Below are 25,854 nucleotides of genomic sequence, written 5' to 3'. Positions count from 1 at the left end.
TGTATAAATTAATAATGAGGGATGAATGCACTAATGGTCTCACCTTTCAATAAGCAAGCACTTAGGTAGTTGAGAAGAATACTGAGCAGTTAAAGGGTTTCTGTCACCAGATTTAACCCTATTAAGCTAGCTGCCATTAGCGATGTGCTAATGTCAGCTAAACCCAACTAGCCTATTCCTACTTTTATCTATGCCCCCGTTATGCCAGAAATCTAACTTTTATAATATGCTAATTAGCCTCTAGGAGCAGGGGTAGGGGGGAGTTGTTCCTGCTCCTAGAGGCTCCGTTCTCCCAGGGAAAGATGCTCGCAGGCTGCCAGCTTCCTCACAGCGCCTGCGCCGTTCAGATTTCACCAGAGCACATGGCTGGCAGACGGATGCGAGCGACTGCCTGGCCCTGTCAATCAGGACTTGGAGGGAGGCGACAAAGGTGGGAGAACGAAGAAATTTCAGAAAATTTCCAAAACCCACTTTTTAAGGACCAGTTCAGGTCTGAAGTCACTTTGTGAGGCTTACATAATAGAAACCATCCAAAATGACCCCATTTTAAAAACTACACCCCTCAAGGTATTCAAAACTGATTTTACAAACTTTGTTAACCCTTTAGGTGTTCCTGAAGAATTGATGGAAAATGGAGATAACATTTCAGAATTTCACTTTTTGGGCAGATTTTCCATTTTAAAAAAAAAAAAATTGTGCTAACAAAGCAAGGGTTAATAGCCAAACAAAACTCAATATTTATTGCCCTGATTCTGTAGTTTACAGAAACACCTCATATGTGGTTGTAAACTGCTGTACGGGCACACAGCATTGCACAGAAGGAAAGGAGCGCCATATGGTTTTTGGAAAGCAGATTTCACTGGGGTAATTTTATGTCACATTTGAATACCCCCTGATGCACCCTGTGGCAATGTGAACATTGAGATGTGCAGTAAAGTCCCGGGGAAGCATAATAAAAGGGGTGTTGTTTGCACCGGGAGCGTGTCACCAAGGGGCCCAGCCATGGTGGAGTAAAGGCCCCTAGATAGGTGGTCACTAAGATAGCTGGTGGACACCAAAATAGTTAGAATAGCTGGTTCCAGCTAGTCCAGGGCGGGTTTTTAATGGAAACAGCAATGTGCTGGGTGGGTGCCTGTTCCCCATGCTCCAGTCCGGGATTTAGGGCATGCTCACGTCCAGGGATTCCATTTTATCTGGTTTCTGGAATTGGGTGTGTCTCACTCTGGAGTGTTTTGTGAAGCAGAGTGCTGGTGAGTGGTCTCAGCCGGGTGGGCTGAGGGGCCACGAGGCTAGGCGATAGCCTGAACTTTGGGGGACGCGGTGACGCCTGTGAAACAAGGATCACGAGGCCAGAGTCGGAAGGACTACTGGGCCACAATCCCCCAAAAGGTATTAAAGTGTCACAGCCTGGAGGTTGCTGGACTGTATGGCTGATGAAAACCGGGATATGTGTTCCATGTGTGAACAGGGCTCTCTAGGTGAGTCAGGGATACGCTTATGTGTTTAGTTAGAGCCTAGCCGGGCAAGGGTTTGTTATTTTGTATGGATGTCACACGTGATGATAAGTTGAAGCTGCGACTTTGTTTGGACATTATAACCGTGTCTGCGAAGATATCTGTGAGAGTGACCCCCTGAAAAGAGATGATCCCTTACAACCCCTAGAGTAGAAACTACACCCCTCAAGGTATTCAAAACTGATTTTACAAACTTTAACCCTTTAGGTGTTACACAAGAATTAAAGGAAAATGGAGATTACATTTCAGAATTTCACTTTTTTGGCAGATTTTCCATTTTAACTCCTTAAGGACCAGGCCATTTTTTTGCAAATCTGACCAGTGTCACTTTAAGTGGTGATAACTTTAAAACGCTTTGACTTATCCAGGCCATTCTGAGATAGTTTTTTCGTCACATATTTTACTTCATGACACTGGTAAAATGAAGTAAAAAAATAAATAAAATGTACCTTTTTTTTTTTTTTTTAAATTGCAAATTTCCAGGTTTTAATTTCTCTACTTCTATAATACATAGAAATACCTCCAAAAATAGTTATTACTTTACATTCCCCATATATCTACTTCATGTTTGGATCATTTTGGGAATGCCATTTTAGTTTTTGGGGATGTTACAAGACTTAGAAGTTTAGAAGCAAATCTTGAAATTTTTCTAAAAAAAATTCAAAAAACCAATTTTTAGGGACCAGTTCAGGTCTGAAGTCACTTTGTGAGGCTTACATAATATAAACCACCCAAAAATGACCCCATTCTAGAAACTACACCCCTCAAGGTATTCAAAACTGATTTTAAAAACGTCGTTAACCCGTTAGGTGTTCCACAAGAGTTAATAACAAATGGAGATCAAATTTCTGAATTTCGATTTTTTGGCAAATTTTCTATTTTAATCCATTTTCTCCAGTAATAAAGCAAGGGTTAACAGCCAAACAAAACTTAATATTTATTACCCCGATTCTGCAGTTTACAGAAACACCCCATATGTGGTCGTAAACTGCTGTATGACCAAACGGCAGGGCACAGAAGGAAAGGAACGCCGTATGGCTTCTGGAAGGCAGATTTTGATGGCCTTTTTTTTGGCACCATGTCCCATTTCCACAATTCACGGTAACGGCATCACCCCTGTCCCTGTTCGAAGTACTGCGGCAACGGTCCTCAAGCCCGATTGTATCGTCGACTACAATCGGTATATGGGAGGAGTTGATCTCTCTGATCAAGTCCTCAAGCCATATAATGAATTGTGGACAGTATAAGGACATCTCTCTTGTCCTTATATCTGACCAGCAACAGGTTTCTACTGGTAAGGGCACGGGTCGCACCCCTGGGGATAGGTACCTGGAGGGGGTGGGTAGGGAGGCCGCATTGATTTTTCCACATGGTCCCACAAGCGGACGGACTGGAACAAGGGGATACTAGTATAAAAGTTATCCACATACAGGTGGTAACCCTTATCCTGCAGTGGGTGCATAAGGTCCCACACAAGTTTCCCGCTAACACCCAGAGTGGGGGGACATTCTGGGGGTTAAATACGGGAATGTCGACCCTCGTACACACGAAACTTGTAACAGTACCCTGAGATACTCTCACAATGTTTGTACAGCTTCACGCCATACCTCGCCCACTTTGAGGGAACATACTGGCGGAAAATGAGTCTCCCCTTGAAAGCAATGAGAGACTCATCAACCACGACCTCCCTTCCAGGTACAAAGGCCAGTACAAATTTGGCCCCAAAGTGATCGATGACCGGCCTGATTTTGTATAGGCGGTCATAGGCAGGATCTCCTTGGGGGGGACATGCTGCATTATCTGCATAGTGCAGGCATTTCCGGGTGGCCTCAAACTGGGAGCGTGTCATGGCCGTACTGTAAAGTGGGGCCTGGTAGAGGATGTCCCCACTCCAGTAATGCCTGACACCAGGTTTCTTGACTAGGCCCATGTGCAGCACGAGGCCCCAAAATGTCCTCATCTCGGCTGCACTGACCAGAGTCCAGCCACCGGGCCTAGCCAAAAAGGAGCCTGGGTGTGGAGCAACAAACTGTTGGGCGTACATATTTGTTTGCTCCACCATTAGATTTACAAAGTGGTCACTGAAAAAAAGACTAAAGTAGTCGTATTCAGTGAAGCCCACTGTGGAAATCTGGATTCCTGGTTGGCCTACAAAATCAGGAATCACGGGCTCAAAACACTCTGGGGTATACCTTGCAAGTTCACCGGCAGGGGGCTCCGGTGGACTTAACTGGTGGGCCGGAAAACTAGTACGAGCCCCAGTGCTGCTCGTACTAGGGTTTTCCACAGGGTCCCTAGCATGGCGGTCCCCTTGCTCTGCCTGGTGGCGTCTCCGCCGCCTTGGGGGCTCATCATCATCGCTAGATGATGAGCAGGATGCGGATGACAAAAGGAAAGTGGGGTCATCCTCGTCCTCACTGGAACTTTCGGAGTCGGAGGCAAGCTGGGCGTATGCCTCCTCGGCCGAGAACATCCGGCGGGCAGAATGTGTGTGTGTGTGTGTGTGTGCGTGATAAACTTTATTTGGTGTGCGCGTGTGTGGGGGCACGGGTGTTCGCGAACTTACCCTAAACCTAACAGACAAAAAAACTGACTGTCCGAAGTTGATCAGCGGTGGGGTGTGTGATGCGCTAACAGTGGCCGGACGCTAAGAGTGCTGGCCACAGTCAGCGTACGCACAAAAAAATAAAAATAAAAAATGCTTGCGCCCAAAAAAAAGTTGTGGGGGGGGGAGGGGGTGCAGGGGGGCAAGCTGCAGCTGTGCTGTGGACCCCAGACACCCGATTTAGGGTGATGCAATCACAAACGTTTTTTTTTTTCTTCCACCAACTTTCCCTGAATATCCCTGCCTAACCTAACCTTTCCCTAACCTTTCCCTAAATACCTGGGTGCACAGATGGGGGTGCTGGGGCACAGATGGGGTGCTGGCTGACGATCCCTGGATCCTGAGCTCTTTACAGATGGGGGATGCTGGCTGGAGATCCGATGCAGCGCTCTTCTCTCCTCGGCTCCCGGACTGAAAAGGAGGAGGAGAGGAGCGCTGCAGTAATTTGAACTGCCCGCCCCTGCAGCCAACCAATGAGAGGCGATCCTGAGAGGTGATGTCACATCACCTCTCAGGATCGCAGGAACACCATCCTGTTCTGGGTTATCGGGTCCAGAGAGACCCGAATAACCCGGAAACGCAGCAAACCGCAGGTCTGAATTGACCTGCGGTTTGCTGCGATTGCCTACACGGGGGGGTCACAGGACCCCCCGGCGCATTGTCCCCAGGTGCCTGCTCAATGATTTGAGCAGGCATCGAGTTCCGATCACCGCCCGCCACGCGGCGGTGATCGGAAATACATAGGACGTACAGGTACGCCCTGTGTCCTTAAGTACCGGGACATCAGGGCGTACCTGTATGCCCTATGTCCGGAAGAGGTTAATCCATGTTTTTCCACTAACAAAGCAAAGGTTTACAGCCAAACAAAACTCAATATTTATTGCCCTGATTCTGTAGTTTGCAGAAACACCCCATATGTGGTCGTAAACTGCTGTACGGGCACACGGAGAGCGCAGAAGGAAAGGAACAGTTTTTGGAAGGCAGATTTCACTGGTATAATTTTAAGCTGCCATGTCACATTTGAAGACCCCCCTGATGCAACCCTAGAGTAGAAACTCCCAAAAAATGACCCAATTTTTGAAACTACGGGATAAGGTGGCAGTTTTATTGGTACTATTTTATTGTAAAATTATTTTTTATTGTACATTACCATGAACAATTCGCAATAACAAATATGCCGCCACACATGGCATTCTAGAAAATCAATCAATATAAAACACATTTACAAAGTAAAGTTACAATGCCGTGCCAAGAAACAGTTTCCAAGGTTTGTGAAATACCAAGGAGCAGGGCCGTCTTTGCCGCAGGGCAAAAGGGGCAGCTGCCCCGGGCTCAGTAGCTCCTGGGGGCCCAAGGCAGCTCAGTTTCCCGACTCCCATTCACTAGTCTATGCTATGCGAGCGAGCGGCATGTGGCTCGCTCATTAGTGAAGGACTTGTCTGTCTAACAATTACTGTCTACTTACTGCCGGCCAGCGCCAGTGCAATGCTTCTCCTACCGACCTCCGACCCCTGCCATTGCGTCCCTACGTACGATGCCTGCCGCTGCGCCACATTCTCCCGCTGCCGTCTGCATCAAGTTCCTCAACTTACAAAGGCGTCACAAAGACACGGTCACCCACCCAGTCCATCACCACCATAACCAGACAGTCACCTCTATCTGTAAGTCGCTGGAGTGCACAGCAGGCTCGCTTTTTTGAAGGAAGTGGAACTGTGAACTGTCTGAACTCTGAATGGCTGTACAGTCAGTAGAGGCATGTGACACATGTCTGTGGCAATAATAATGTGTCTGCTGGCCTGCAGCCTGATAAGACCTGTGTCATGTCATGTGTGATGTGCATCCCAATTATGCCATACATACGTGTGAAGATACTGGTCCTGTACTCCTGTGAGGCTGCAAGGCAGAAGTGTGGTGAGGACCACTCCTGATACTGCATGTGCTTAGGCCTCATGCACACGGCCGTTGTTTGGATCCGCATCCGAGCCGCCATTTTGGCGGCTCGGATGCGGACCCATTCACTTTAACCACTTCAGCCCCCAGTGCTTAAACACCCTGAAAGACCAGGCCACTTTTTACACTTCTGACCTACACTACTTTCACCGTTTATTGCTCGGTCATGCAACTTACCACCCAAATGAATTTTACCTCCTTTTCTTCTCACTAATAGAGCTTTCATTTGGTGGTATTTCATTGCTGCTGACATTTTTACTTTTTTTGTTATTAATCGAAATTTAACGATTTTTTTGCAAAAAAATGACATTTTTCACTTTCAGTTGTAAAATTTTGCAAAAAAAAACGAGATCCATATAGAAATTTTGCTCTAAATTTATAGTTCTACATGTCTTTGATAAAAAAAAAATGTTTGGGTAAAAAAAAAAATGGTTTGGGTAAAAGTTATAGCGTTTACAAACTATGGTACAAAAATGTGAATTTCCGCTTTTGAAGCAGCTCTGACTTTCTGAGCACCTGTCATGTTTCCTGAGGTTCTACAATGGCCAGACAGTACAAACACCCCACAAATGACCCCATTTCGGAAAGTACACACCCTAAGGTATTCGCTGATGGGCATAGTGAGTTCATCGAACTTTTTATTTTTTGTCACAAGTTAGCGGAAAATGATGATTTTTTTTTTTTTTTTTTTTTCTTACAAAGTCTCATATTCCACTAACTTGTGACAAAAAATAAAAATTTCTATGAACTCACTATGCCCATCACGAAATACCTTGGGGTCTCTTCTTTCCAAAATGGGGTCACTTGTGGGGTAGTTATACTGCCCTGGCATTCTAGGGGCCCAAATGTGTGGTAAGGAGTTTGAAATCAAATTCAGTAAAAAATGACCTATGAAATCCAAAAGGTGCTCTTTGGAATGTGGGCCCCTTTGCCCACCTAGGCTGCAAAAAAGTGTCACACATCTGGTATCCCCCGTACTCAGAGAAGTTGAGGAATGTGTTTTGGGGTGTCTTTTTACATATACCCATGCTGGGTGAGATAAATATCTTGGTCAAATGCCAACTTTGTATAAAAAAATAGGAAAAGTTGTCTTTTGCCAAGATATTTCTCTCACCCAGCATGGGTATATGTAAAATGACACCCCAAAACACATTCCCCACCTTCTCCTGAGTACGGAGATACCAGATGTGTGACACTTTTTTGCAGCCTAGGTGGGCAAAGGGGCCATATTCCAAAGAGCACCTTTCGGATTTGACAGGTCATTTTTTCAGAATTTGATTTCAAACTCCTTACCACACATTTGGGCCCCTAGAATGCCAGGGCAGTATAACTACCCCACAAGTGACCCCATTTTGGAAAGAAGAGACCCCAAGGTATTCGCTGATGGGCATAGTGAGTTCATGGAAATTTTTATTTTTTGTCACAAGTTAGTGGAATATGAGACTTTGTATGAAAAAAAAAAAAAAAAAAAAATCATCATTTTCCACTAACTTGTGACAAAAAATAAAAAATTCTAGGAACTTGCCATGCCCCTCACGGAATACCTTGGGGTGTCTTCTTTCCAAAATGGGGTCACTTGTGGGGTAGTTATACTGCCCTGGCATTTTCCAGGGGCCCTAATGTCTGGTAAGTAGGTAAATGACCTGTGAAATCCGAAAGGTGCTCTTTGGAATGTGGGCCCCTTTGCCCACCTAGGCTGCAAAAAAGTGTCACACATCTGGTATCTCCGTACTCAGGAGAAGGTGGGGAATGTGTTTTGGGGTGTCATTTTACATATACCCATGCTGGGTGAGAGAAATATCTTGGCAAAAGACAACTTTTCCCATTTTTTTTATACAAAGTTGGCATTTGACCAAGATATTTATCTCACCCAGCATGGGTATATGTAAAATGACACCCCAAAACATATTCCCCAACTTCTGCTGAATACGGAGATACCACATGTGTGACACTTTTTTTGCAGCCTAGGTGGGCAAAGGTGCCCAAATTCCTTTTAGGAGGGCATTTTTAGACATTTGGATACCAGACTTCTTCTCACGCTTTGGGGCCCCTAAAATGCCAGGGCAGTATAAATACCCCACATGTGACCCCATTTTGGAAAGAAGACACCCCAAGGTATTCAATGAGGGGCATGGCGAGTTCATTGAAAAAAAAAATTTTGGCACAAGTTAGCGGAAATAGATTTTTTTTATTTTGTTCTCACAAAGTCTCCCTTTCCGCTAACTTGGGACAAAAATTTCAATCTTTCATGGACTCAATATGCCCCTCAGCGAATACCTTGGGGTGTCTTCTTTCCAAAATGGTGTTATTTGTGGGGTGTTTGTACTGCCCTGGCATTTGAGGGTCTCCGCAATCATTACATGTATGCCCAGCATTAGGAGTTTCTGCTATTCTCCTTATATTGAGCATACGGGTAATGAGATTTTTTTTTTCCGTTCAGCCTCTGGGCTGAAAGAAAAAAATGAACGGCACAGATTTCTTCATTCGCATCGATCAATGTGGATGAAAAAATCTCTGCCAAAAAAAGAAAAAGGAGGGGAAAGGCGTCTGCCAGGACATAGGAGCTCCGCCCAACATCCATACCCACTTCAGCTCGTATGCCCTGGCAAACCAGATTTCTCCATTCACATCAATCGATGTGGATGAATAAATCATTGCCGGGATTTTTTTTTTTATATATACAAAGTGTTTGCCAAAGTATATGAACACCGCCACCTCCTCAGCTCATATGCCTCGGCAAACGTATCTTTTACTGCAGAGGAGAAATCTCGTCTTGCAGCGCCGCATACACCGACTTGCGTGTAATCTGACAGCAGCGCAATGCTTCTGTCCGAATGCACATCAGTGCTGCAGCTAGTCGATCGGTTGGTCCACCTGAAAGGTAAAAAAAAAAAAACAAAAAAGAAAAAACCAGGCCGCAAAGCAATAACTTTATTAACTGTTGAACAGAACATAGAAACTTTTTTTAAACTTTTTTAACTGAACATTTAACTTTTTTACTTACCGGTATTTTTTTTTTTGTTTAGTTTTTTTTACCTTTTATAGAACAAACCTCTCCTTCCCCATGGGACAATGTGCAAAGCGCAAATCGCCCAAAGATGTGGCGAAGTACGTTATGCACTTTATCCCAGGTGAAAGGAGAGGTTTGCAGCAGCTGTGAGTGAATGGGCCCTAATAGCCCTGTGTGCCTGTCCTGGTGAGATGTGATCCCTATGCTAGGTGTACCTGTGTGTGGTACTTCCGGAAACACTCTCCATAGCATAGGGCAGGGTGGTCAGCACAGTCAGGACAGAAATAGCGGGTGTCACGCCTTATTCCACTCCTGCTACAGACACGACATCTTTTTCGGGGTGACGGTTGGGTTGAGGTACCAGGAACGACACTGGGGAAATGTCGCTCGTGTAGACGGCTAACTACACTGGTGGATGGGGCCACGGAACCTCCTGGGTAAAGGAGGTTCTCGATGATCTCTTCCTGGAATTTGAGGAAGGATCCTGTTCTCCCAGCCTTACTGTAGAGAACAAAACTATTGTAGAGCGCCAATTGAATTAAATATACAGACACCTTCTTATACCAGCGTCTGGTTCTGCGGGAAACTAAATACGGAGACAACATCTGGTCATTGAAGTCCACCCCTCCCATGAGCGCATTATAGTCGTGGACACAGAGGGGCTTTTCAATGACACGGGTTGCTCGCTCAATTTGGATTGTCGTGTCTGCGTGAATGGAGGAGAGCATGTAAACGTCACGCTTGTCTCTCCATTTCACCGCGAGCAGTTCTTCGTTACACAAGGCAGCCCTCTGCCCCCTTGCAAGACGGGTGGTTACAAGCCGTTGGGGGAAGCCCACGCGACTAGTTCGCGCGGTGCCACAGGCGCAAATCCGTTCTATAAACAAATGCCTAAAGAGGGCCACACTTGTGTAGAAATTGTCCACATAAAGATGGTACCCCTTGCCGAATAAGGGTGACACCAAGTCCCAGACTGTCTTCCCACTGCTCCCCAGGTAGTCAGGGCAACCGACCGGCTCCAGGGTCTGATCTTTTCCCTCATAGATCCGAAATTTGTGGGTATAGCCTGTGGCCCTTTCACAGAGCTTATACAATTTGACCCCATACCGGGCACGCTTGCTTGGGATGTATTGTTTGAAGCCAAGGCGCCCGGTAAAATGTATTAGGGACTCGTCTACGCAGATGTTTTGCTCAGGGGTATACAAATCTGCAAATTTCAGGTTGAAATGGTCTATGAGGGGCCGAATTTTGTGGAGCCGGTCAAAAGCAGGGTGGCCTCTGGGACGGGAGGTGGTATTGTCGCTAAAATGCAGAAAACGTAGGATGGTCTCAAATCGTGTCCTGGACATAGCAGCAGAGAACATGGGCATGTGATGAATTGGGTGCGTTGACCAATATGACCGCAATTCATGCTTTTTTGTCAGGCCCATGTTGAGGAGAAGGCCCAAAAAAATTTTAAGTTCGGAAACTTGGACTGGTTTCCACCGGAAAGGCTGGGCATAATAGCTTCCCGGGTTAGCGGTTATAAATTGTGTGGCATACTGGTTGGTCTCTGCCACGACTAAGTCCAAGAGCTCCGCAGTCAAGAACAGCTCAAAAAATCCCAGGGCCGAACCGATTTGAGCCGTCTCAACCCGAACTCCAGACTGGGCGGTGAAAGGGGGAACTACTGGTGCGGCTGAAGTTGGTGACTGCCAATCAGGATTTGCCAGCACCTCAGGGACTCTAGGGGCTCTACGGGCCTGTCTTTGCGGTGGCTGCGACGGGGTAACTATTGCACGTGCCACCGTACCAGCTTCAACTGCCCTTCTGGTGCTCGCTACTTCACCATGTTGTACGGCAGTGCTGGTACTAGGTCCAGGAAGGGCTGCGCTGCTGGTGTATGCCTCACCACGTGATCCGGCAGCGACAGCCCCACTCTGCTGCTCTTGAAGCGGATCCTGCGTAACCTGTGGTCTAGCGACATGGGGCCGGGTACGCCTGGTGCTGCCAGGGACCTCCACCTCCTCGTCCGAACTTTGGGTCAGAGAGCCACTGCTTTCCACAGGTTCATATTCTGACCCGCTAGATTCGTCAGATGAGGGTTCCCACTCCTCATCCGACTGGGTCAGAATCCTGTAGGCCTCTTCAGAAGAATACCCCCTGTTTGACATTTTGGACTACTAAATTTAGGGGTATTCCCTGAGACTACCCAAGAAAAAAAGCAAACCTGTCTTACAAAGGGGAGGCTAGCGAAGTACCGGAGGCTGCTGCGGTTGATAAAAAATATCAAAACTGATTTTTTTATCGCCGCAGTGCGTGTAAAATGAATGTGCAGTGATCAAAAAATATATATTTTTTGTCACTGCGGTGGGGCGGGCGTGGGTGAACGCACGTGTGGGCGACCGATCAGGCCTGATCGGGCAAACACTGCGTTTTGGGTGGAGGGCAAACTAAAGTGACACTAATACTATTATAGATCTGACCGTGATCAGTTTTGATCACTTACAGATACTATAAAAGTACAAATGCTGATTAGCGATACGCTAAACAGCGAATAAAAGTGACTGCGGTGCGGTGGGGTGGGCGCTAACTGACGCTAACTACCTAACCAAGGGGCCTAAACTATCCCTAAAACCTAACAGCCAATACTAGTGAAAAAAAAAAAGTGACAGTTTACACTGATCACTTTTTTTCCTTTCACTAGTGATTGACAGGGGCGATCAAAGGGGTGATCAAAGGGTTAATTGGGGTGCAGGTGGGTGATCTGGGGCTAAGGTGTAGTGTTGGTGCTACTCACAGTTCAGTCTGCTCCTGTGCTGGATCCAACCGACGAAAAGGACCAGCACAGGAGCAGACAAGCCATATAACAGATCATATTTACTAATATGATCTGTTATATGACTTTGGATTGGATTTTTTGAAAATCGCCAGCCTGCCAGCCAATGATCGTTGCTGGCAGGCTGGTGACGAAATACTTCTTTTAATTTTGCCGGCCCGCGATGCGCATGCGCGGGCCGGCTTTGAGCGAAATCTCGCGTCTCGCGAGATGACGCGTATATGCGTGACTCTGCGCAGCGCTGCCACCTCCGGAACGCAATCCTGCGTTAGGCGGTCCGGAGGTGGTTAATGGGGCCGCAACAGATGCGGACAGCACTCCATTAAATTTTTTTTTTTTTTTTTTGCTAAAGTGTAGGGCAAGTGATAGGCAACATTTTTAGAATATAGTTTATTTAGCCGTTTGATTTTAGTAGAAAACTGTGGCTGAAATGGCCCTTAGCAGCGCTCTCTGAAAAGGTGAGACGGGCTGTGCAGGAGCTGCGCTTCTGCCTCCTGTGCATCCGCGGTGGCCACAGGCGTCTTAGGAGTTAAAATAATATGTCTATTCACCCTTTCTATAAAATCTAATGCTCGGGTACACTTACTAACCTGCCTTCCCTGCGATAATCACTCATGAAGCAGCCGCCTAAAGTATAAGCTCACTGCACACAGTGGTTCAACTTTTTTTTGTGTGTGTTGTGGTGGAGGGCGTGATTGCATGCTAGGGTGTGTGAAGGAGGGATCCAGGGGGCCCAAGTAAATTCTTGCCCAGGGTCCAATCAATATTAAAGACGGCCCTGCCAAGGAGCAAGGCATAACTGCATGACAGTAAACTTGAACCGATCATAACTGGGGAAGGGGGGGAAGAATAGGGGGGAAGGAAGGGGTAATGAAAGGGAAAAAGGGTAAGGAAGTGGGTTATAAATTTAAATGGAACTCCTCAGGTATTATGTATTATCTTGCTGGAATGTGAAGATATTGCATAAATGTAACGTTGCACTTAAAAGGGATATGTGGAATAATGAAGGCGTAGGACAGGGCTTGACAAATTTCCTTGGAATCTAGGAGCCAGCTAAAAAAGTTAGGAGCCAGGCGGAGCCGCGTCATAAAGCCCCCAGTAGGTGCCCCCATAGTGCTCCCCCCCCCCCACTTCTCCATAGAGCCCCCCCCCAATAATGCTGTATACCATGTTACATATACCGCCGCTTCGTCCCCGGACCCTATTGACTATAATGGGGACGGGGGTGGAGCTCCGGCGCAGCATGGCAGTTCGCGGTGAGAGGCCGCCGGACTAAAAAGTTGGACATGCAGTACTTTTACCATGCACTGCTGTGCTGCGCCAGAGCTCTGCCCCTATTATAGTCAATGGGGACAGAGCTGCGGTCTGGCGAAACAGCGGAAGGACGGATCCGACAGGGTGAACAGCCTGCCAGATCCATCCTGCCGCAAGTGTGAAAGTAGCCTTAGTTCTATAGCTACTGAATGAGACAGAAGGGATGCCTTTAACCACTTGCCATCTGGGCCATTTGCCCCCTTCCTGACCAGGCCAAATCTTGCAAAACTGACATATCTCACTTTATGTGGTAATAACTTTGGAACGCCTTTATTTATCCAAGTCATTCAGAGATTGTTTTCTCGTGACACATTGTACTTCATGATAGTCATAAATTTGAGTCAAAATATTTCACCTTTATTTATGAAAAAATCCCAAATTTACCCAAAAATTTGAAAAATTCGCAATTTTCTAAATTTCAATTTCTCTGCTTTTAAAACAGAAAGTGATACCTCATAAAATATTTATTATTTAACATTCCCCATATGTCTACTTTATGTTGGCATCATTTTGGAAATGTCATTTTACTTTTTTAGGACGTTAGAAGGCTTAGAAGTTTAGAAGCAATTCTTCAAATTTTTAAGAAATTGCCAAAACCCACTTTTTAAGGACCAGTTCAGGTCTGAAGTCACTTTGTGGGGCCTACATAGTGGATACCCCCATAAATGACCCCATTGTAGAAACTACACCCCTCAAGGTATTCAAAACCGATTTTACAAACTTTGTTAACCCTTTAGGCGTTCCACAAGAATTAAAGGAAAATGGAGATCAAATTTTTAAATTTCACTTTTTTGGCAGATTTTCCATTTTAATAAATTTTTTTCTTTAACACATCGATGGTTAACAGCCAAACAAAACTCAATATTTATTACCCAGATTCTGCGGTTTACAGAAACACCCCACATGTGTTCATAAACTGCTGTATGGGCACACGGCAGGGCGCAGAAGAAAAGGAACTCCACATGGTTTTTAGATGCCATGTCCCATTTGAAGCCCCCTGATGCACCCTTACAGTAGAAACTCCCAAGAAGTGACCCCATTTTGGAAACTAGGGGATAAGGTGCCAGTTTTATTAGTACTATTTTTGGGTACATATGATTTTTTGATCATTCATTATAACACTTTATGGGGCAAGGTGACCAAAAAATTGGTTGTTTTAGCACAGTTTCTATTTATTTATTTTTACAGCGTTCACCTGAGGGGTTCAGTCAAGTGACATTTTTATAGAGCAGATTGTTACGGACGTGGCGATACCCAATATGTATACTTTTTCTCATTTATTAAAGTTTTACACAATAATAGCATTTTTGAAACAAAAAAATTATGTTTTAATGTGTCCATGTTCTGAGAGCTATAGTTTTTGTATTTTTTGAGAGATTTTCTTATGTAGGGGCTCATTTTTTGCGGGATGAGGTGACGGTTTTATTGGTACTATTTTGTGGGACATACGCATTTTTGATCACTTAGTGTTGCACCTTTTGTGATGCAAGGTGACAAAAATTGCTTGTTTTGACACCGTTTTTTTTTGTTTTTTTTACGGTGTTCACCCGAGGGGTTAGGTCATGTGATATTTTTATAGAGCTGGTTTTTACGGACGCGTCAATACCTAATATGTATACTTTCTTTTATTTGTTTCACTTTAACACAATAATAGCATTTTTTAAACCAAAAAAATGATGTTTTAGTGTCTCCATGTTCTAAGAGCTATTTATTTTTTGAGAGATTTTCTTATGTAGGGGCTCATTTTTTGCGGGATGAGGTGACGGTTTTATTGGTACTATTTTGTGGGACATACGCGTTTTTGATCAGTTGGTGTTGCACCTTTTGTGATGCAAGGTGACAAAAATTGCTTGTTTTGACACAGTTTTTTTAAATTTTAACGGTGTTCACCCGAGGGGTTAGGTCATGTGATATTTTTATAGAGCTGGTTTTTACGGACGCGGCAATACCTAATATGTATACTTTTTTTTATTTTTTCTATTTTTAACTTTTTTTTTTCATTCCTTACTTGGGGACTTTTTTTTTTTACATGTGAAACTTTTTTTTATTTTTTTATTTTCAACCTTTTATTTTTATTTTTTTTATTTTACACTTTTCGTCCCCCATAAGGTCATACAAGACCTCTGGGGGACATTTGCTTCACTTTTTTTTTTTTTTTTTCACTGTTGATTTCTCCTTTAACTGGGGCTTACATAGTAGCCCCAGTTACAGGACAAATACACCCCCCAGAGAGGCTGTACAGCAGCAATCCAGCGCTGTACAGCCTCACAGCAGGGCTGATCGAGGTCTCTGAGAGACCTCACACAGCCCCTGCACTCTCCGGTCACGGCGTTCACATGACCGCCGGGCCGGAACAGGAAGCGCACAGCGCTTCCTTCTCTGCAGACACAGCGCTCGGTGAGCGCTGTGTCTGCAGCGATCTAGAAGGCAGGGACACCTGGGCACTGTCCCTGCCTTGTCTTAGGGTTGCCCTGCTGTCACTGACAGCGGGCAACCCGATCAGCAGCTGCACGATTAGCGTGCAGCTGCACTTTCTGAAAAGACGTTCTGGAACGTCCGTTCAGAAATAGACGTCCACCCATAGGACGTTTATATCCTATGGGCGGACGTAAAGCGGTTAACATAGATCTCCTTGAGAAGCCAATTTGATCCTAAAGGGTTAATTCAAACTGTAATCTAAACTGTGTCCTCTGTCACTTCTCTTATCTCTCTGCTCCTGTCCCTTAATCTTATCACTGCTGCAAAAGCATCAGCCTCAGTGTAACCTGTTCTAGAGTCTGACTCACTGCTCTTTTAACTCAAAGAATCGAATGAGTCACTAACTGAGTCGGATCTTTAGATTCTTTTAACTTGTGACTCATTCGATTCTTACTTTTAGACTCCCTCCTGTACTTGTGTCAGTGGCTGGGACTCAGAGCTGCTAGTGCTTGCCTCGCCTCAGCTCTGATTGGTTGGTGGGCGGGGAGGGGAGGGGCTGGCAGAAGCAGCTTCCACTCTAGGATCAGATTACACTCCTCCCGAGTCCCTCCCCTCCCTGCTGCCAGCGTCTCTGCTATTGTGTGCTGTGACGGACCTGTTTCAAACGGTGCTGCCTCCGGACAGAACGGCAGCTCCGCACCCATCGCCCGGGCACCTTTGAAAACGGGCTGACAAATACCCAAGCGCCAGGACTAAATTCCTGGTCGCCATGGCGACCTGGCGCCTGGGATTTGTCGAGCCCTGGCGTAGGAGGCACCAGGACTTTACACAAGACCCATTTATTATATTGGGAACTAATCTCCCTCTCGTGTTGGTACTATTTTAGGGTACATATGATTTTTGGTTGCTCTATATTACACTTTTTGTGAGGCAAGGTAACAAAAAATAGCTGTTTTGGCACCGTTTTTATTTTGTTATTTACAATGTTCATCTGGCAGGTTAGATCATGTGCTTTTTTCATAGAGCAGGTTGTTACGGACGCGACAATACCAAATATGACTACTTTTTTTGGTTGTTTCAGTTTTACTTAATAAAGCATTTTTGAAAAAAAGGATTTTTTTAGTGTCTCCATATTCTAAAAGCCATAGTTTTTTTTTCTTTCATTTTTTGGGCGACTGTCTTATGTAGGGTCTAATTTTTTCGGTATGAGATGACTGTTTGGTACTATTTTAGGGTGTGTATGACTTAATGATCGCTTGATATTACACTTTTTGTAATGTAAGGTGACAAAAAATGGCTGTTTTGACACACTTTTTTAATTTTAATTTTTTTACGGTGTTCACCTGAGGGGTTAGGTCATGTGATATTTTTATACAGCAGGTTCTTACAGACTCGGCGATACCTAATATGTATACTTTTATTTATTTATGTTTTACACAATAACACCATTTTTGGATTTAAAAAAAATCATGTTTCAGTGGCTCCATATTCTGAGAGCGATATATATATTTTTTTTATGCAATTGTCTTAGGTAGGGTATCATTTTTTGCGGGATGAGATGATGGTTTGATTGGTATGATTTTGGGGTGCGTATGACTTTTTGATTGCTTGCTATTACACTTTTTATGATGTAAGGTGACAAAAAATGTTTTTTTTTACACCGTTTTTATTTTTTATGGTGTTCACCTAAGGGCTTAGTTAATGTGATATTTTTATACAGCAGGTTCTTACGGAGTCGGCGATACCTAATATGTATACTTTTTTTATTTATGTTTTACACAATAACAGCATTTTTGGATTTAAAAAAACTCATGTTTCAGTGTCTCCATATTCTGAGAGCCATTTTATTTTTTTTGCGATTGCCTTAGGTAGGGTCTCATTTTTGCGGGATGAGATGACTGTTTGATTGGTACTATTTTGGGGTGCGTATGACTTTTTGATCGCTTGGTATTACACTTTTTGTGATGTAAGGTGACAAAAATTGCTTTTTTGACACTTTATTTTTTTTTTTTACGGTGTTCATCTGAGGGGTTAGGTCATGTGATATTTTTATAGAGCAGGTTGTTACGGACATGGCAGTACCTAATATGTATGATTTATTTTATTTATTTAGGTTTTACACAATAATATCATTTTTGAAAAAAAAAAAAATCATGTTTTAGTGTCCCCATAGTCTGAGAGCCATAGTTTTTTTTTGTTTTTTGGCGATTGTCTTAGGTAGGGTATCATTTTTGCGGGATGAGATGACTGTTTGGCACTATTTTGGGGTGCATATGACTTTTTGATTGCTTGCTATTACACTTTTTGTGATGTAAGGTGACAAAAAATTGCTTTTTTGACACAGTTTTTATATTTTTTTTTTACGGTGTTCACCTGAGGGGTTAGTTCATGTGATATTTTTATAGAGCAGGTTGTTACGGACGGGGCGATACCTAATATGTCAACTTTTTTTTTTTTTTTTTTTTTACATTTAACAGAATAAAAGCATTTTTGAAACAAAAAAAAATCATGTTTTAGTGTCTCATGTTTTATATTTGTCCCACTGTGGGACTTCACCTTTTCAGAGTTCGATCCCTGTTTCAATTCAGTACAAGACATTCTGTATTGTACTAAATTGAACTGTCAGCGTCTTACACAGTAAGACGCTGACCGTTGCCTAGGAGACCCAGCCCTCAGGCTGGATCTCCTGACCTTCCGTATCTGGCAGGCCCCGATGCCTGTCGCCATCCGGTCGCCGCCACCGCAGCTCGTGGACTCGATGGCTAAGGAGAGGAAGTGCAAACCTCCCATATGCCGTGGTCAGCGCTGACCGCGACATATGAGGGGTTAATTTACCGCATCTGCGTTATCGCCGCTGCTGGTGGATGCAGCATGGATCTGGCTGTCAGTAACAGCCGGGTCCCGTGCTGCTGATCGCAGCAGCGCACATGGAGGCGGGGGGAAGAAGAATCGCAGGACGAGAATGCTCGTCCTGGGGCGCAAAGTACCCGTCATTGCTTTATTTTTCACTTTGGCAGTGCATTTTATAAAAGCGAATCCTAATGATTGCTTTTGTTATGGAAGCACTCATTAGTATGTAGGTGGCGTGGAGAACAGTAATCGCAGTGCTGCTAGTACTGGCTGTACTCACCCCTACCTGGTCTTTTTCCAGGTGCCGCACTGTGCTGTGTTCTGACTGCGTATAGCATCAGGACATGCATGTAGACGAACACTATGACTTGATGCTGTGGATGCTACACTTTCCTTTTGAAAAGGACACTAGCATTATGTGGCAATGCATGCACAGCAATAGATTAAAAAAAAGGGAAAAGTCTGGTACTGTGTTAGCCAAAAAACTAGTTTAGTGCTCTCATTAAGAGAAAAAAAATAAGAGTATTGCAGGTTTGATACTTTTTAATGGCTAACAAAAATAGAAGTAATGATGTTACATAACGAACTTTCGAGACATCACCAGTCCCTTCATCAGGCATACTACAATAATATATGAAGAAACAGCAACATATATACAGTACAGTAAGAACAGAGACATGGGGGAATGAATGGACATTTGAAAAACAACAGAACAACAGAATATTAAAGATCTTTAGAATGAGTCCTTAATTATCTTACAGATAAGGGGTGTGAAAGTTTTATGGTCTCTAAATTGATGTTATCTCAGAGACCTGGTGCCCCGACTATGTCTATAGAAGACTCTTTAGATCTTGTAGTGAGTATTCAAAGTGTCAAGCAGTGTTATAAATTAGTATTCCCAAATTCTTCTAGCTTTTTGGGATTTGAAGTTACCTTTTAATATGAGAACTTTCATGTGTTCTTCATTGTGTCCTAGGCTACAGAAATGCTTAGCCACAATAAAATGTAGCTTCTTCTATTTATTGTGTGGAGGTGGGACCTCATCCTTGCATTGAGTTTCTGTCCTATTTCTCCAACGTAGAGGCCCCCAACAGGACATTTAGTGCAGAGAATCAGATAAACAACATTAGATGTAGAACATATGAATGTCCCAGGGATCTTATAGTCCTGCTGTGTGTTGGGGATCCGGATCTTATCTGCTGTCATTATATGGGAACAGGTTTTGCATCTTAAAAAAGATGCTTTCTGATGCTAGATGATTGGGGAACCGTTTGTGCCTCGGGAGTGAAGTGCTCCCAGAGAAAGCCCCCTCAGATGCTGTGGTCACAATGAATTATCACTGCAGCATATGAGACATTGGCTTAATTATTTTTATTCCAATTTAACCCCATTTGGAATTTGTTTTCCTGCTTTCCACTACATTGTATCAAATATTAAATCGTGGCATTAAAATGTACAACTTGTCCTGGAAAAAAACAAGCCCTCATACGGCTATGTAAATGGGAAAAATAAAAAAGCTATGGCTCTGGGTACATGTATGGCTTTATGCTCCTGAAGAAGGAGACCTGTGTTTTTCCCGAAAAGCGTCAAGCTTTTTACAGAATAAATACTTCTACAATCTTCTATGAAGTCCCTGTGATCACCTTTGGGATATTGACACCTGTCAGGCGATCTCGGCGAAGGAAGGAGTGGGTTCAAGTGTATCGAGTTTATCTTGCACCCCCTTCCCTGGGGAAGTAAGTCACCTCCATCATTATGATTTTATGATGCTTATTCTGTACCTGCTGATATCATTTTGATAGTATCTGGCGCCCCTAGTAGACTTTCAGTACTTTCTTATATTTTTTTTTCTCCTTTATATAGAAATTGCAGTTCACCTGTGTTTTTCGGGTTGAATTGACTTCTTTGGGTCGCAGCTGTTAGGCCAAAAACTCCAATGCCGGATAAGCGGTGGACTCAGAATTAGAAGTTATGGGTACCGATAGAGAAAAACCAATAAAGGCATAGAGCTGTGTATCAAGAGTTTCTAAACTTTATTAAAGAAAGCAGAGGTTAATAAAGCGATTTTCTGGATAATTTCCAACTGAAGACATAGTCAAACATTTACGTCATTAACTCATTAAAAACACAATCTGAAATGAGCATCTTCTTGGCTATACACCTATAACGTCTCCTTAAAGGATAAATGTCGTATATATTTTTTTGGAGTATTGGATTGTGGTGATTAATATCACCTTGGTGGCCCTATTTCAACTTTTCACTGTGTATTCAATTACCCCTTAATTCCTTATTTTTGTTCCCTGTACTGCCTACTTTTACCTGTGCTTAAAATAGGGTTGCTAGGCATGGTCCGTCTATCTGTTGAAGGACGGAGCACGCAGATGCAGGCTGCGTGCAAGGTCACATTACTGACAGCCAGGCAGGCTCGGACTGGCCCACAGGGGTACAGGGGAATCCCCGGGTGGGCCCCTGAGCAAAGTGGGCCCCTAGTCTCCCACCCCCTGCACAAATGGCATATAACACAGTAGAATTACTGGATTTCAGACATATATTCAATGTACAGCACCTCAACCAGCCTATGTTCATATAAAAAACTTGTTAGATTATTTATTATATTTGAATGTATCCGTACGGTGGGCCCCCAAAATAAATGTTACTGGTGGGCCCTATGAACCCCAGTCCGACACTGCAGCCAGGGACTGTAAGTAAATGATTAAAGCCAGGTCCTCCCCAGCAGCTGATAACAGTGCCTGGTCTGTGTGCACTTCTCCCTGTCCCTGCGCTTGGCAGACGCTCCCTCAACCAGCAGACTTGGAGACTGCAGAGTTGGAGCAGCGCAGAGCAGGGAAGGGAGATCTGCCATCTGCTCAGTGTATAAATGAAAGCAACATGTGGTAAGAGGACCCCTTTGTGCTGCAGGAGTTTAACCCTTTAGGGGGGAGGGCTCTGGTTACTGACACTTTTGGGGGGCTATTGTTACTGGCTAGTGAGGGCAGGCGGGATTAGCCTCAGGGTGAGGGCAGTGGCGGCTATCCTAACTGAATAGTGAAATTGCAGTTTTATGCAGACTGGATGCTAAGGGCTGAATCTTATTAAATATGGGGTAAGTCAGTCTAATAGTAACTGATTCTGGAATATCATGTTATTAGTAACTACATATATGAAAATTGAAATTAGGGTCTAAATGTGACAGTTATCCTTTAATCTTAAAGGGAAGCTGTCACCTCCAACAAACATCCCAAGCCGGCAGCAGTACCTGAGAGTAGCCAGCAGCACGTTTGTAACGATCATTTCCTTCCTGCAGGCAGATGAAGCAATCCCCTGCCCGGCGCGCTTCTCTACTCAGGCTTGAAGTCACGGAGGCAGGGGCCTACTTGCTTCAAGTCACGGTAACCGCGCCCCCTTGCCTGCCCCTTTGCTGTGACTGACAGCCGAACTGTCGTGCATAAGCGCTGTCAGTCACAGTGAAGGGGCAGGCAAGGGGGCGCGGTTACCGTGACTTGAAGCAAGTAGGCCCCTGCCTCCGTGACTTCAAGCCTGAGTAGAGAAGCGCGCCGGGCAGGGGATTGCTTCATCTGCCTGCAGGAAGGAAATGATCGTTACAAACGTGCTGCTGGCTACTCTCAGGTACTGCTGCCAGCTTGGGATGTTTGTTGGAGGTGACAGGTTCCCTTTAACTGTGGGTGCTAGCCACATACTAGTACTCCTAGTGCTTGTTAAGATTCCTTTCTAACAAGCGTTGCTGGGGGCTAGGAGCGACCTTGAAGTTACAGTAACTTTCCACAAGAAGCTCACAGTTAATTACACCAAAAATGGCAGTATGAAATACAAACATGGAGGCTGAGGACACAACATGGAGTCTTAAAGGGGTTGTCCGGGATTGGGAACATTGGTGTAATAGTACTAGAGTGACATGCATATTACACACATGCATGTTCTACCTTTGCCACAATTTATGAAGCCCCGTTTTCATATAGGAAATTCTTAGCTGGAAGTGACTGTTTTCTTATACTCGGTGACGTATCGGGTCCCTAGCAGGTGAGCAAAGCCTCTTCTTCCGGCACTGATGGGCGGGCTTTAGCGCTGCCCTAGTCAGTAAAATGGCCCATCAGAGCCAGTGACGTCACTGAACACACTGCCGGGCGGAAGCTTCTGCCCAGCAGTGTGTTATTATAAACAAAAGAGCGCTTGCCCTGCGCAATCTAGCGCAGGGCAAAGGAGAGCATCGGAGCATGAACTGCTCTGATGCTCAAGTCAGGGGGGCTGCCGGGGTGAAAATCGAGGTTTGTCCGGGTTCAGCTCTGAACACAGACAACCCCTTTAACCCTCACACAGCCTACACTGAATCATCTCGACTTCCTATTTTTTTCCAGGGAATTCCTCTTCCCATCATACATAGTCCTCTGGCGCTTCTCCCCACCCTACTCCCTCCCCTACTGCTTATTTCCCCTGCAACCCTAAGGCCCCTTTCACACGGGCGTATATTCCGAGCGGATGCAATGCGTGAGTTCATTTCTATGGGGCTGTTCACATGAGCAGTGATTTTCACGCATCACTTGTGCGTTGCGTGAAAATCGCAGCATGCTCTATTTTGTGAGTTTTTCACGTAACACAGGCCCCATAGAAGTGAATGGGGTTGCGTGAAAATCGCAAGCAAGTGCGGATGCAGTGCGATTTTCACGCATGGTTGCTAGGAGATGATCGGGATGGAGACCCGATCATTATTATTTTCTCTTATAACATGGTTATAAGGGGAAATAATAGCATTCTGAATACAGAATGCATAGTACAATAGGGCAGGAGGGGGTTAAAAAAATAATAATAATATTTTAACTCACCTTAATCCACTTGATCGCGCAGCCGGCATCTCTTCTGTCTCCTTCTTTGCTGATTGCAGGAAAAGGACCTGTGGTGACGTCACTCCGGTCATCACATGATCCATCACCATGGTAAAAGATCATGTGACGGACCATGTGATGACCGGAGTGACGTCACCACAGGTCCTGTTCCTGCACACAGCAAAGAAAGGAGACAGAAGGAGATGCCAGGCTGCGCGATCAAGTGGACTAAGGTGAGTTAAATTATTATTTATTTCTAACCCCTCCAGCCCTATTGTACTATGCATTCTGTATTCAGAATGCTATTATTTTCCCTTATAACCATGTTATAAGGGAAAATAATACAATCTACAGAACACCGATCCCAAGCCCGAACTTCTGTGAAGAAGTTCAGATTTGGGTACCAAACATGCGCGATTTTTCTCACGCGAGTGCAAAACGCATTACAATGTTTTGCACTCGCGCTGAAAAATCGCGCATGTTCCTGCAACGCACCCGCACATTTTCCCGCAACGCCCGTGTGAAAGAGGCCTAACTCCATTTTTTTTCTTCATTTGGCATGGCTCCCCTATTTTTAAGCATTCATTTTTTATTTGGCAATTAGATAAGACAATAGGGAAATACTATGGATTCTCCATAGGACTTAAAATATTTCTGGAAAAGAATGTTGTGACCCCCCAAAAAAGAAAAATCTTGTAAAAAAACAAAACATGACTGTTAGTGGTTTTGACAATCCCCAAAAATACCACAGGGGAGATTTATCAAAATTGGCGTAAAGGAATACTTGGCTCAGTTGCCCATAACAACCAATCAGATTTCACCTTTCATTTTCAAAAGGAGCTCTGAAAAATGAAAGGCGGAATCTGACTGGTTGCTATGGGCAACTGTCATTTTTTCCTTAGCACCAATTTTGATAAATATCCCCTCTGTGTGAATGAAGCCCTAATAATAAGGAATCCTCTGCTGAGCTGATGGACCTGACAGTTCATATAACCAGACAACCACATGCGGATGCTGGGGGTTGTAGTGACAGGTGTCACACACACAGCTGACAGGGGACAGTGTCGCATCACATATCGCCAGGACCTTAGCTCTGCCCCCCCCCCCCCCCACCATTCGGATGTACGCTGTGACGTCATGACGCGGGGGCTCGGTGGCGGCGTGACGTGTGGCTCCAGTACCAGAAGAGTCGGGGCCGCGGTGCAGCGCAGCAGCTCAGGGTACGTGACCGGATCTGTGTGGCGGGGTCCGGTGCTGCACGGGGCGGGAGGCGGCTGTGCACGGAGCAGGTGCGGGCAGCTTTCCATGTGCTCCCCTCTCTGTCACAGCACCGTTCTCTGCCGGACCGCGCTTCTTCATCACACGCAGGTGACAGTCAGCATGACGGCGCTGACATCAGTTACCTCCCAGCTCGGAAAGTTTAGTGACGAGCCCTGATGGAAGCCGTGCAGCTTTCCTGGGTTCCAGTCTTGTAGATGAATTCTTAAAGGGATTGTCTGCTTTGCACAGGATGATGATCCCCTTGCTGTGGGGTTACTCTGCAGGGTGACATTGTAAAGGTGTATTCCGGTTGGTAGAAATCATCCCCCATCCAAATATCTAAAAGGGGATCCTACTGCTGGGACCCCACGATCATAAATGAGAACAGGGGCCACGTACCCCCCGGTACCCCCTGCAGCCCCCCGGTACCCCCTGCAGCCCCCTGGTACCCCCTGCAGCCCCCCGGTGGCCGCTCCATTCATTTCTATGGGAATTCCGGAGATAGCCGAGTACAGCGCTCACCTATCGCCAGATGAATGGAGCGGACACACACATGCCCGACCAGCCACTGATCATTTCAGGGGGTATGGGGCCCCTGTTCTCGTGATCGGTGGGGGTCCGAGCGGTAGTTATCCCCTATTGCGTGGATAACTTCTACTAACCCAGAATACCCCTTTAAAAATAAACACTATTTACACTTCATTTATTCAATTCATTTGCCCAAACTACGTCTCCTCGGAGAACTCGTCGACTTTTCTTGTCACTTTTAAAAGGGGTTATCCAAGACTCGGAGACAGGCCGGCCGGCGGTGGGGTAAGGGTTCGTACTTACCCGGTCCCCACCGCTGGGTTCCGGCTCCATTGTTCCCCAGCTGTCTCTGCGATGCTCTGGCATCAACGTCCTGTTGTCAGGCGCCACGAGATGTGCTGCGTGTCTGATGGGTCGCCGCTGCATCCAATGATTGGCTGCAGCGGTACGTGGCGCAACATCAACAGGATGCTGATATCAGAGCGTCGCAGAGACGACTGGAGAGCAGCTGGAACCTATGGGCAGGGATCAGGTGAGTATGAACCCCACCGCAGGTCCGCCTCTCTCAGAGCTCTTTTTAAGCTTTTTTTTTTCTTGGATGACCCCTTTAAATTTAATGGGAAAAGTTGGAATTTGTTTGTGAATATTTGTTGCACTTCAAGAGATTTTGGTGCCTTTAACCTAGTGTCATCAGTACCTGTGGGCCTGTGTATGCGGGGGCCGCTCTCTGTGTAACTAGCCCGGGAAAG

General features: G+C 45.1%; 1 protein-coding gene and 1 long non-coding RNA gene across 2 annotated transcripts in view; both read left to right on the top strand.

The window, feature by feature from the left end:
* The window catches only part of LOC120993233, a 29,700-nt gene extending 5,767 nt beyond the window's left edge, over nt 1–23,933 (top strand). Inside the window, exons 2-4 of the long non-coding RNA XR_005777176.1 lie at nt 18,934–18,939; nt 21,592–21,598; nt 23,922–23,933. This is a non-coding gene — a long non-coding RNA (uncharacterized LOC120993233). The remainder of the gene's footprint in view (nt 1–18,933; nt 18,940–21,591; nt 21,599–23,921) is intronic.
* Nucleotides 23,934–24,433: 500 nt separating this feature from the next.
* AP1S2 (adaptor related protein complex 1 subunit sigma 2) overlaps nt 24,434–25,854 on the top strand; it is a 133,556-nt gene continuing 132,135 nt past the window's right edge. The window contains exon 1 of the mRNA XM_040423324.1: nt 24,434–24,537. The gene's annotated coding sequence lies outside the window, so the exon portion shown is untranslated. The remainder of the gene's footprint in view (nt 24,538–25,854) is intronic.

The sequence above is a fragment of the Bufo bufo genome, chromosome 3 (assembly GCF_905171765.1).
Source record: "Bufo bufo chromosome 3, aBufBuf1.1, whole genome shotgun sequence".
Taxonomy (NCBI): Eukaryota; Metazoa; Chordata; class Amphibia; order Anura; family Bufonidae; genus Bufo; species Bufo bufo.
This window is presented reverse-complemented; position numbering and strand designations above follow the sequence as displayed.